Here is a 10,043-nt window from a genome sequence, read left to right as displayed (position 1 = left end):
GGGTGGCTCAAGGGCTCGATCGGGTTTGATGGAGAAGAAGGAAGAAGGAGGGCAGAGGAGGCAGAGGATGGGGTGTGGATGAGGAGGGAGAGGAAGACGATAGTGCCCGGCTTAAATAGCCCAAGTGCGACGTGGTTTCACCCCGTAGAATTAATGGGCGGGCGGCGTTTGGTGGCACCCCATGAAAGTGTGTACACGAGCATGGGAAACGGGCTGCGATCCTTCTGTGCCACCGGTCGCGGGTCAAGGGGGCGGGCTCACGCACGCGTCTGTGCCGTCGTGGGTCAAGGGGACACGCCTGCCCCGGGTTCTCTGCGTGTGCCGCCCGTGCATTCATGCCGTAGCCCATTAATTTGCCCATCTTGCTAGGGCCTGGCTACAGGGCAACGTTCGGTCGATGGGAGACGTGACATTAATGGACGCCTTCATTTGCCCATCTTGTAACAGGCAGCACGCCGTTTGAACTGCATCGATACCCACATCGATACCCCATGCCAGTATTGCGTCCTCAAGGAGGAGCACGCCATGCACAGCACGCCATGCAGCGTTGGCTTTTTGGTTGTCTTCATCGGGCTGCTGCATTGTGGCCGGGTGCATGCTTTGATGTGACGCTGCATCGGTTGTAATGGTAGGCATGCGACAGCTTACTGCGTCGATAGGGGTGGCGGAGCAGGTCTACGTCGAGGGCATGCATGCAACGCACGGGCGCAGTTCTGCGGGTGGGCATGCATGCTGCGGGTAGGCACGGGCACACATGCAACGATGGAAAAGGCACTGCGTAGGCTTGGTCCATGCACCGCATCAACTCTTGCCGTTGGATTCAAATGAACGGTCCTGATGCCCCAACGAGAGAGGCTGATCCAAACCCCACCGATTCAACCAATCAGCGCGTCTCATGCGGATCGATGCACACTGATTCAACCAATCAGCGCGTCTCATGCGGATCGATGCACACTGTAGCTAACCCTAGCGCCTGATCTCAACCGTCCATGCACAACGATCGACAGCCCGGTAGTGTGCGGGGTTTTGAGAGGGGTTTTGACTGATTAGGGTTGAGCATAACTAATTAAAAAAATCAAAAAATATAAAACTTGCGCACATAGTCTTATTATGTCGTATACTAACGAGAAAAAATATAAATATGGTTTACATACATTTTTACGAAAAATCGTTTACAAAATTGTCATTCCTCGGACAATGTAGTAGGGAGTTCAAGGGAGAGAGTAGTGGGCACCCGAGAGTAGGTGGGGTTTTGAAAAGAAAAGTGTGAAAACCTCACCAAAACTTCATTTTGGATTGACTAAGAAAGATCTTAACTTACTTTTCTCATTTTCATGTTTTAAACTTGTTTTATATATAATTTTCTATTAAACATTGTTTTTCCAAAAAGAAAAGAAAATTAATTCAATAAATAGTGAGACTTTAGATTTACAGTATATAGGTAGAATAGATGTGTAGACAAAAAATTTGGCTGGTTTAGACAAGGTGCCAAAAAAACTTGCTTAAATATGAGGTCGTTTACCCTATCTTTGGAGGTCATTTGAAACACACTTTTCATGACTATGAGTTCAACTTACCAAAAGGGCTCGGAATGATCAGCAAGCAAACATATTTCAGTTGAGGTACTTTAGATAGCATTAAAACATCAATACCCCATCCCTAATTCAAATTTGAGCCCAAATTTGAATTTAAATTTGAATTTTATTTGGCTCGTTTAGACAAGGTACCAACAAACAAGTTCGAATAAAAATACGGGGATACATAGTGACTACCAGTACGCACCAAGTTACAAATATTATTACATGCCCCAAATTTTCAAACTGTTCTCTGTTCTACCTCTTCCTACCACGTCATGTGCCCTTCTTCGCCTTAGCACTTCTTGTTTTTGGTTCTACTACACACACAAGTTCACTGATCATCTTGGTTATCTTCACTGGTCTTTTCAACACCTCGCCAACACCCTCGTGATCAGTGTCTTCAGTCTCAATGTTGACAGCAGTTTCAGTTTCTTCGGTGTGTACCTCAACATGGGTTTCTTCAGTCTGAACCTCGACACGCTCAGGTTCAGTTTCAACCTTGAGAGCAGTTTCTTCAGTCTGAATGTTGACTGCAATTTCAGTTTCTTCGGTGTGCACACCCACATCAGTTTCTTCAGTCTGAATGTTGACTGCAGCAGGATTTTCTTCAGTCTGCTCAGGCTCAGGCACACTTCTCTTCTTTCTACCGCCATTGACTCTTGCTTTTTTTGTTGGCCAACACTGTTCAACAACAAGGGGCTGACTTGCTCGCTTCCTCCTGGCCATTGGGAAAATGTTATAGATATAGTAATTGGAAAAAAGCACCAAATCAAAACACAAACAAATAAACAAGAACATACTTTGGCTTATCAGGAGTGTAACGATATTTGACAGATCCCACTCTGTGCCCAAGTTCCTGGCACAACTTGCATGTGTTTTTGTTACCTTTTTGGGCCCTTTTTGGCTTCCCATCTTTCTTTCCCTTCTTATACTCCCACTGTTCTCAAACCATGCCTTGAATCTACTCTATTTAGGCCTGCCAGCCTTTCTTTTCGTCAAGGGAGGACACATGGAAAATTCAATGTCCACTTCAGGCCACTGAGACTGATCTGTAAGTGCTGGAATTGGAGTAGCATATGCAGCTTTGAATCTTGCTACCGAATAATATTCATGCAAATATGGGTGCATGTTTATCTTCGGTTGGGATGCTAAGAAAAGAATGGCATGCTCACATGGTTTACCAGTGTGTTGCCACTCGAGGCAAGTGCAATCATGCAATTCAGTGTTAACAACATGTCTCCTTCCAGTTTTTTATCTCTAACTTCAGCACCCCAAGGTGAAGATTTTTCAACAAACAAATGTGAAAGACATCTGCTCCTATTGACCACCTGTTGTACCACTACTGGAAGCTTATCACCTTGCAGACAATCACCTATCCTTCTTCTCAATTTCCACAACCGCATGAACATGATCCTTATTTGGTCAACCATGTCATGCACAAGTAAATCTTTTAAGTCCTTCACCTTGTTGTTGAAACTCTCTGCCAAATTGTTGTTGCTGTGGTCACACTTGATGGCAGTGTTGAATGCTGACCTTTACCATAACAAAGAATGGTAGGTGTTCAGCCATGGACCAAACTCATCACATGTTGCCATTATCTTATCAAGATGATATTTGTGTGTCTGTCTAGTGTAAGATCTTGCTGCTGGCCACATGCGCCCAAATTCTTCTCCTCTAATTTTTTGATCAAATTCATCCACAAATGACCGAAGCACTCCCTCTGCTCAGCATGTGGGAAAACATTTTCACTGAATTTTCAAGCACCTTACATGCCTCTGTGTGTATAGCCAAAGGTGACACTGGCCCTAGGCATCTTTTCAACTGGATCATGAACCATGTCCATGAAGCCTCTGTTTCTGACTGAAACAAGCCAACAACAATTGGAAACATCCAGTTGTGTCCATCTAGAGCATTGCATGCTACCAACTGACCATTCCACTTGCCTGTCAAAAATGATGAGTCTATGCTCAAATATGGATGGCACCCTGCTTTGAACCCATCGATGCAAGGCTTCAAAGCCATAAAAAACTTGGAGAACTTGACTTCACCTTCGGCTGATACCTCTGTATCTATCTCCACAACACTGCCAGGTGACCTCTTTTCCACCTCTGCTTTGAAGTTGTAAAGCATCCTAAATGTATTTGCCCAATCACCATATAAAATTTTCACTGCCATTTGTTTTTCCTTCCACACTGTGGTATATTTCAGTTTAATGGGGTACATCTTTTCCAAGTCTACTTTGAGTTTCCTGGCAGTAGTGTTTGGTGTTTTGGCTAAAATTGGGGCGATCTTTTCTGCAACCCAAAGTTGTGATGTCATGGTTGATACTCTCTGTGAACTTGTAATACAAGTATGTTGATTGGGGATTTGGTTAACCCTGATAGTACTTCCATCAGGTTGCAGTCTAGCAGATATGTACCACTTGCAAGGCTTCACACTACCATCAAGTCCTCTGCACCTCACATAAAACTTCTTTCTATCAGTCCAAACAGTCTTGGCATCAAACTCATGTTTCACTGCATAAGTCTTGAAACACATCCTAAACTCCTTCATGCTTGGGAACAACTTGCCTACTTCAATGACAGGGTTTTCTTTGTCATACACATGCACCAGCTCATCATCATGTGCATCATCTACTTCATCTGCAGCTTGTTCCATAAACTGTCCATCTACTTCTTCATCAGCATTAGCAGGCAAATTAGATTCGCCCCTCTCCTGCTTATCTCTATCATCGACTAGAATGCCAAAAAGTTTGGCCATCTCAATGTCAGGCATTGGTGCAATGACCAAATCAGTAGGCTCATCTAATTCAACTACATTCCAATCAACAGTTGCTGCAGTTTCAGTTTCAGTTCCAGTCACCTGTCCCTCTTCGGCTATTACTGTAAGTTCAGTACACATGGGAATCAATGGCCTCTGTGTAGCCCAATCATCATCTACCATCTGCGCAGCCAATTGTGATGGCACATATATCCAACCTTCGAAAAAATGTTCAGATCAACGAGCTCAGCAAAAAAATTAGCCCGTTTGCTTGTCCAGCCGTTTTGCCGATCGATTTCTTCAACAATCAGTTCACCATCTTCTATTCTCACATACTCTCCTTTCCAATCATCAAACCGCAACAGTGATACTTCTTGCTCTGGACCCCAAACAATATTCTCCCCAATTTTTTCCACCCATTTCTTCACTGCCGTCTCTCCCATGTTCTGTAGAACTTGTGGATCAATCTCTGTAAACTCAACCTCCCATTTAACAATTGTGTCTCTCTCAATGTTCTGTATGCTACCATCAACTAATTTTGCCTTTGATGGAAAGAAATTGACTGTCAATTCGAAGGTCCGAGCGGCAGCATCCCCTCTGTCAGTGGCGGACAGTGGAGCCCGTGAGAAAGAGCAGACGAGGCCCTAATTGCATGCAAAATTGGATCGGAGAGAGGCGCATTACCTATTCGAAGTTGAATCTGGCGGCTCCATCTCAGTATGCCCACGGGCTCCCCTCGCAACCTATCGATTCAACAAGCGAAAACAGAGGAAACGAGCTGAGATCTACGGGCCCGAGAGAGGAACGGGAGGGCGACTAGGGTTCGAATTCACTCTCCATTTTCTGAGGATGAAGGCTCCGCCGCCGACACCGAGAACGCAAGATCCGCCGCCACCGGAGAAGAAGGGGGGCAGAGTGGCGGGCCCGGCACGGTCGGGCGGCAGGGCATGTCAGCTGTTTTGAGGACCAATTAAGTTGGACCCACATGTCCAAACATAAACGGGCTTGTCCGTTGACGACCAATTTAACCACATTTAACACCCCATGTGGCCCTGGGCTATTTACACGCTCAAATGTGTCGCATCACAGCCATTCATTCCAACAACGTCGCATTCCTTCCAATTCAGATCAAAAACGTCGCACAGGAGCTATTGGCCCTCCTTTTTGGGGAAAATGCCAACGCAGCTCACAAGTAGCAACGACCCAACCCAATAGTGACGTCAGTCATCTTCCTCCTCTACACAAAATGACAAAGTGCATGGGTGACGCGCGCACCAGGGCCACCTCCCGCTTCCACCGCTTCGTCGGGGAGGGTACAAGTGCACCACACAACCCCTGTCCTTTCACCTCTTCCCTTATCTTCTCCTTCCCCTCTCTCTCTCTATGTCGAGCGCGCCCAAGAGAACAGCGTCACCGCCGTCCAGTATTAGTGCAGCCACTGTCATAGAAACGTTGTGCCACCATGTCTAAAAGATCTGCCGAATCACACATGCCCCTCTGCAAGAAAGGATTTGGACAACAAGGGCCTGAGTGCAGCGTTTTGTCATCGTCACCGTCGCCTCCAACAGCCGCGTGTAAATATCAATTCGCCGCCGATAACACTTCTTTGAGCCTTCCAATAAATCGATTGAAATCGCCATGAGTTCTGTCGAGTTTTCCCCTGGTCAACTCATTAATTTCATGTGTTGTCATCATCAAACACATTTGTGTGGCGCCACGGTTTTGATCTGCGCCGTCCACTTCGGCCATCCCTGGGGCTACCTTCATGCGTTGTCTCTATGAGAGTTCACCTGGATGCGGGAGAGTGTGTGCTCCCTCTCCAGCCACCTACGACGCCCATTTTGTTCCCTCCCGAGCGGATTCCGCCATGCATGGCCACTGATTGTCGGCATGGCCAGGAAATGTGTTTTTTATGATTCATAAGTAGCCACGCATGTCAGTCTTTTAATTAGCCCAATTTGTCAACATCTAGGTAACGGCCAACGGACCTTGACCAGACGGAAATGGTTTCTTTCGCTATTCATCAGGATGTGACAGAGAAGAGAGGGGAAAAGTGAGGAGCGTTAAGACAATGGGGTAAAACTAAGGACAACTAAAGTACCACGGGCATGAAAATAGAAATCCCTTTTCCCCTCTAATCACACTACTGGAATTTTTCTCTTTGCCAAGTGTTAGGCTCTTTGTCGAGTGCATTATATCAGACACTCGGCAATAGTATCTTTGCCGAGTACCTAACTCGGCAAAAACGTGAAACACGGCAAATATGCACTTTGCCGAGTGTTGTGGATAAAACACTCGGTAGAACAAAAAAACACGGCAAACAGCGCTTTACCGAGTGTCACACTCGGCAAAAGGGGGTCTTCGCTAAACTGCATGATTTTGGCTGTACAGGTTGCATACGACCTCGGATGAAGATGGTCCAAAAATCTAATTTGTTCATTTTGACGAGACGGTCAATTTTCATGTTGAAAACCTTTTCATTTAAGCCATATTAATTATACTTTTTGGCATGCTAAATATCAATATAGTCTCTAATGACCAAGGTGATGGCTATATTCATTGCATAGTTTCTTATAATGTTCCCAAATTTGACACATAGGTGCATCTTAACATTACAAACAATGTTGCTAAATAGAGTTTCCTACTATTTTGTACAAAAAAATCAATTTTCATTTTCTAAGTGTCAAAACTAGTTGTTTTTTGTGAAGCAACTACAAAAATCAGGGTGCAAAATGACACCACCATAATTATCACAGTAAGTAAACCATATTTTATGCACAATTCCCAAGTTTCATGGATTTTCTAGTATTCTAGTTGCTTTCGCACATTTAAATGACTTTATGTCAATTTCCTGAAAGTAATTCAAATTTGAACTGCAAGTGTGTGATAGCTCAGTCATAAAAATTAGCAAAAAATATTTCTAGATACACAAGTAGTCATTATATGGGAGAACCACTTAGAGTTTTGTGAGATTCAACCCTTTGTGATGAATAGCCATCTTGACCATCGTGACCCCATGTTGAAAAAAATGAAAGAAAAAGAATACAAGTTTAAAAAATGCAATCCTTTCGCATGGAGTCCTTTTATGTGTACTAGTTGCGAGGAAAATGCCAAACTTTCAATATTATAAATTTGAAAAAAAAAATCATTCACAAAACAGGCTATCGTGTATGAACATTCATGGCCTTCAAGCCAAAGGACGAGGGTAATGGTCATATTCATTGCATAGTTTATTATAATGTCCCCAAATTGGATAGATAGGTGCATCTTGACATTAGAAACAATGTTGCCAAAAAGAGTTTTCTAGTTTTTTAACAAAAAAATTATTATCATTTTCTAAGTGTCCAAAATGGGTGTTTTTTGTGAAGCAAGTATAAATATCGGGGTGCCAAATGGCACTACTCCAATTATCACGGTAAGTAGACCATATTTTATGCACAATTCCCAAGTTTCATGGATTTTCTAGTTTTCTAGCTACTTTCGCACATTTAAATGACTTTATGGCAATATCCCGAAAGTAATTCAAAATTGAACTGCAAGTGTGTGATAGCTCAGTCATAAAAATTAGTAAAAAGTATTTTTAGATACACAAGTAGTCATTATATGGGAGAACCACTTAGAGTTTTGTGATATTCAACCCATTGTGATGAATAGCCATGTCGACCAATTTGACCCCGTTTTAGAAAAAAATAAAGAAAAAGAATACAAGTTTAAAAAATGCAATCCTTTCGGATGGAGTCCTTTTATGTGTACTAGTTGTGAGGAAAAATACCAAACTTCCAATATAACTAATTTGAAAAAAAATCGTTCACAAAACGGGCTATCGTGTATGAACTTTCACGACTTTCAAGTTAGATGACCAAGGTGATGGCCATATCCACTGCACAATCTTTTATAATATGACCAAAATAAACATATAAGTGCATATTGCCATTACAAACAATGTTGACAAATAAAGTTTCCATCTTTTCTGTAAAAGAAAATTATTTTTCGTGTTTTAAGTGTCAAAAATAGTATTTTCGTGAAGCAACTACAAAAAACAAGGTGCAAAATGGTACCACTCCAAGTTTTACAGTAAGTAGACCTTATATTATGCTTTATTCCCACATTTTATGAAATTTTTAGATTTTTTGCTACTTCCACAATTTAAATGACTTTATGCTGATTTTTTTAGTCAGATCGTTTCCGAGAGCAACACTCGGTAAAGTGTGCCTGTCTCTGATTGGTTGAAAGTCAGTGCCATGGATCGATGACATGGCAAGCAGACAGCCACACATCTCGTATCTCCTGCTCTCTCTTCATGCATTAGAACCACAAACGTCTATCACAAACAAACACAAACACACATGCATGCCACGCACAGCCACACACACACCTTATCTTCTGTCCCTCTCATCTTTCTCACCATCTCACACATCCACACTCTCGTACACAGGCACACAACCATGGAGAACTCGAAGCACGCCGGCGGAGGACTCGAGCAGCTGCAGCAGCCTGCCGGCGTAGTGCTTGAGCACCTCCAGCTTCAGGTGTGCACCGTTCGTTCTCCGGCTCGCCCGCATGCCATCTCTCAAGCAGCAAAGTAGCAGCAGCTAGCAGCACGTACGCCGGCGGCCGGCCACCAAACTCCCTTATGCACGTAGCAGCGAAGCAGCTGATGCGAGGCAGCTGCAAGCGGCAGCGGCAGCACATGCACACGGCGGGAAGGCAACAGCTCACCAACCACACGCCGGCGAGCGGCGGTGCCAACAACCACGGAGGCCACGAGCCACATGCGTCGTCGACGGCGCCACCAAGAGCGACGGCCAGCTCATCTCACATAGACGCGTCTTCTTGCTGAGCAGCAGCACCCGCACGCTCCGGCAAGCCAACAACAGACCGGCCAAGCTAGCACACAAGCAGCGGACCGGCTAGCTTGGCAGAGGAGAGCGCATTGCTCAAACAGTTGACTAGTTGTCTGGATCCCCCCTATGATCACTGGGGCCACTGTAACTTGCGGGCATGAATCGGGACGTCGCCGTTGACGGCGGCGTCTTTTTTTTTTAATTTTGCTGAACATCTTTACCGAGTGTACAACTCGGGAACCTTTTCCGAGTGCTACTGTACGAATTTTTGCCATTTCCGTCGTCTGTTAGTTATGTTTCACCGAGTCCCATATTTGCCGAGTACCACAAAAAACACTCGGCAAAGGCGTTGCCGAGTGTGCGATGGTTGGTTCTCGGCGAAATTCTCTTTGTCGGCAGGCTGTACGCCGAGTGTCCTTTGCCGAGTTTTTTTGGGCCTTCGCCTACTGTTTACGGCACTCGGCAAAGCCGTCGATTCCAGTAGTGCAGAAACGTTTTAAATAGACAAATCTATGAAAAATCACAAACAAACCCACGTGTGTTGTGAATCCACTATGTGGTTAGAAATCCCACCAAAACTATCATGTTGGGACATGTGTCGTGTATGTAGTGAGCTACTTGTCATCATGAGAGAAGGTGAGAGTGAGATTTGCAAGAGATACACCTTAATTAGTGATTTCAGAAATGCACCCTACTACACCTCAGGGATTGATTCCCCGACCCTGGTCACCATTTCTAGCTCAACGCGTTTGATTCGGTGGCTACTCCGAGCTGGCCGGCACCAGCGGTCACCTCACATCGTGGGACCGGCTAAGTGTCGAGTTGCCGACGTCATCTCGGCGGCGGGACACCAGGTGGCCTT

This window comes from Triticum aestivum, chromosome 5D (genome assembly GCF_018294505.1).
Source record: "Triticum aestivum cultivar Chinese Spring chromosome 5D, IWGSC CS RefSeq v2.1, whole genome shotgun sequence".
Classification (NCBI taxonomy): domain Eukaryota; kingdom Viridiplantae; phylum Streptophyta; class Magnoliopsida; order Poales; family Poaceae; genus Triticum; species Triticum aestivum.
This window is presented reverse-complemented; position numbering follows the sequence as displayed.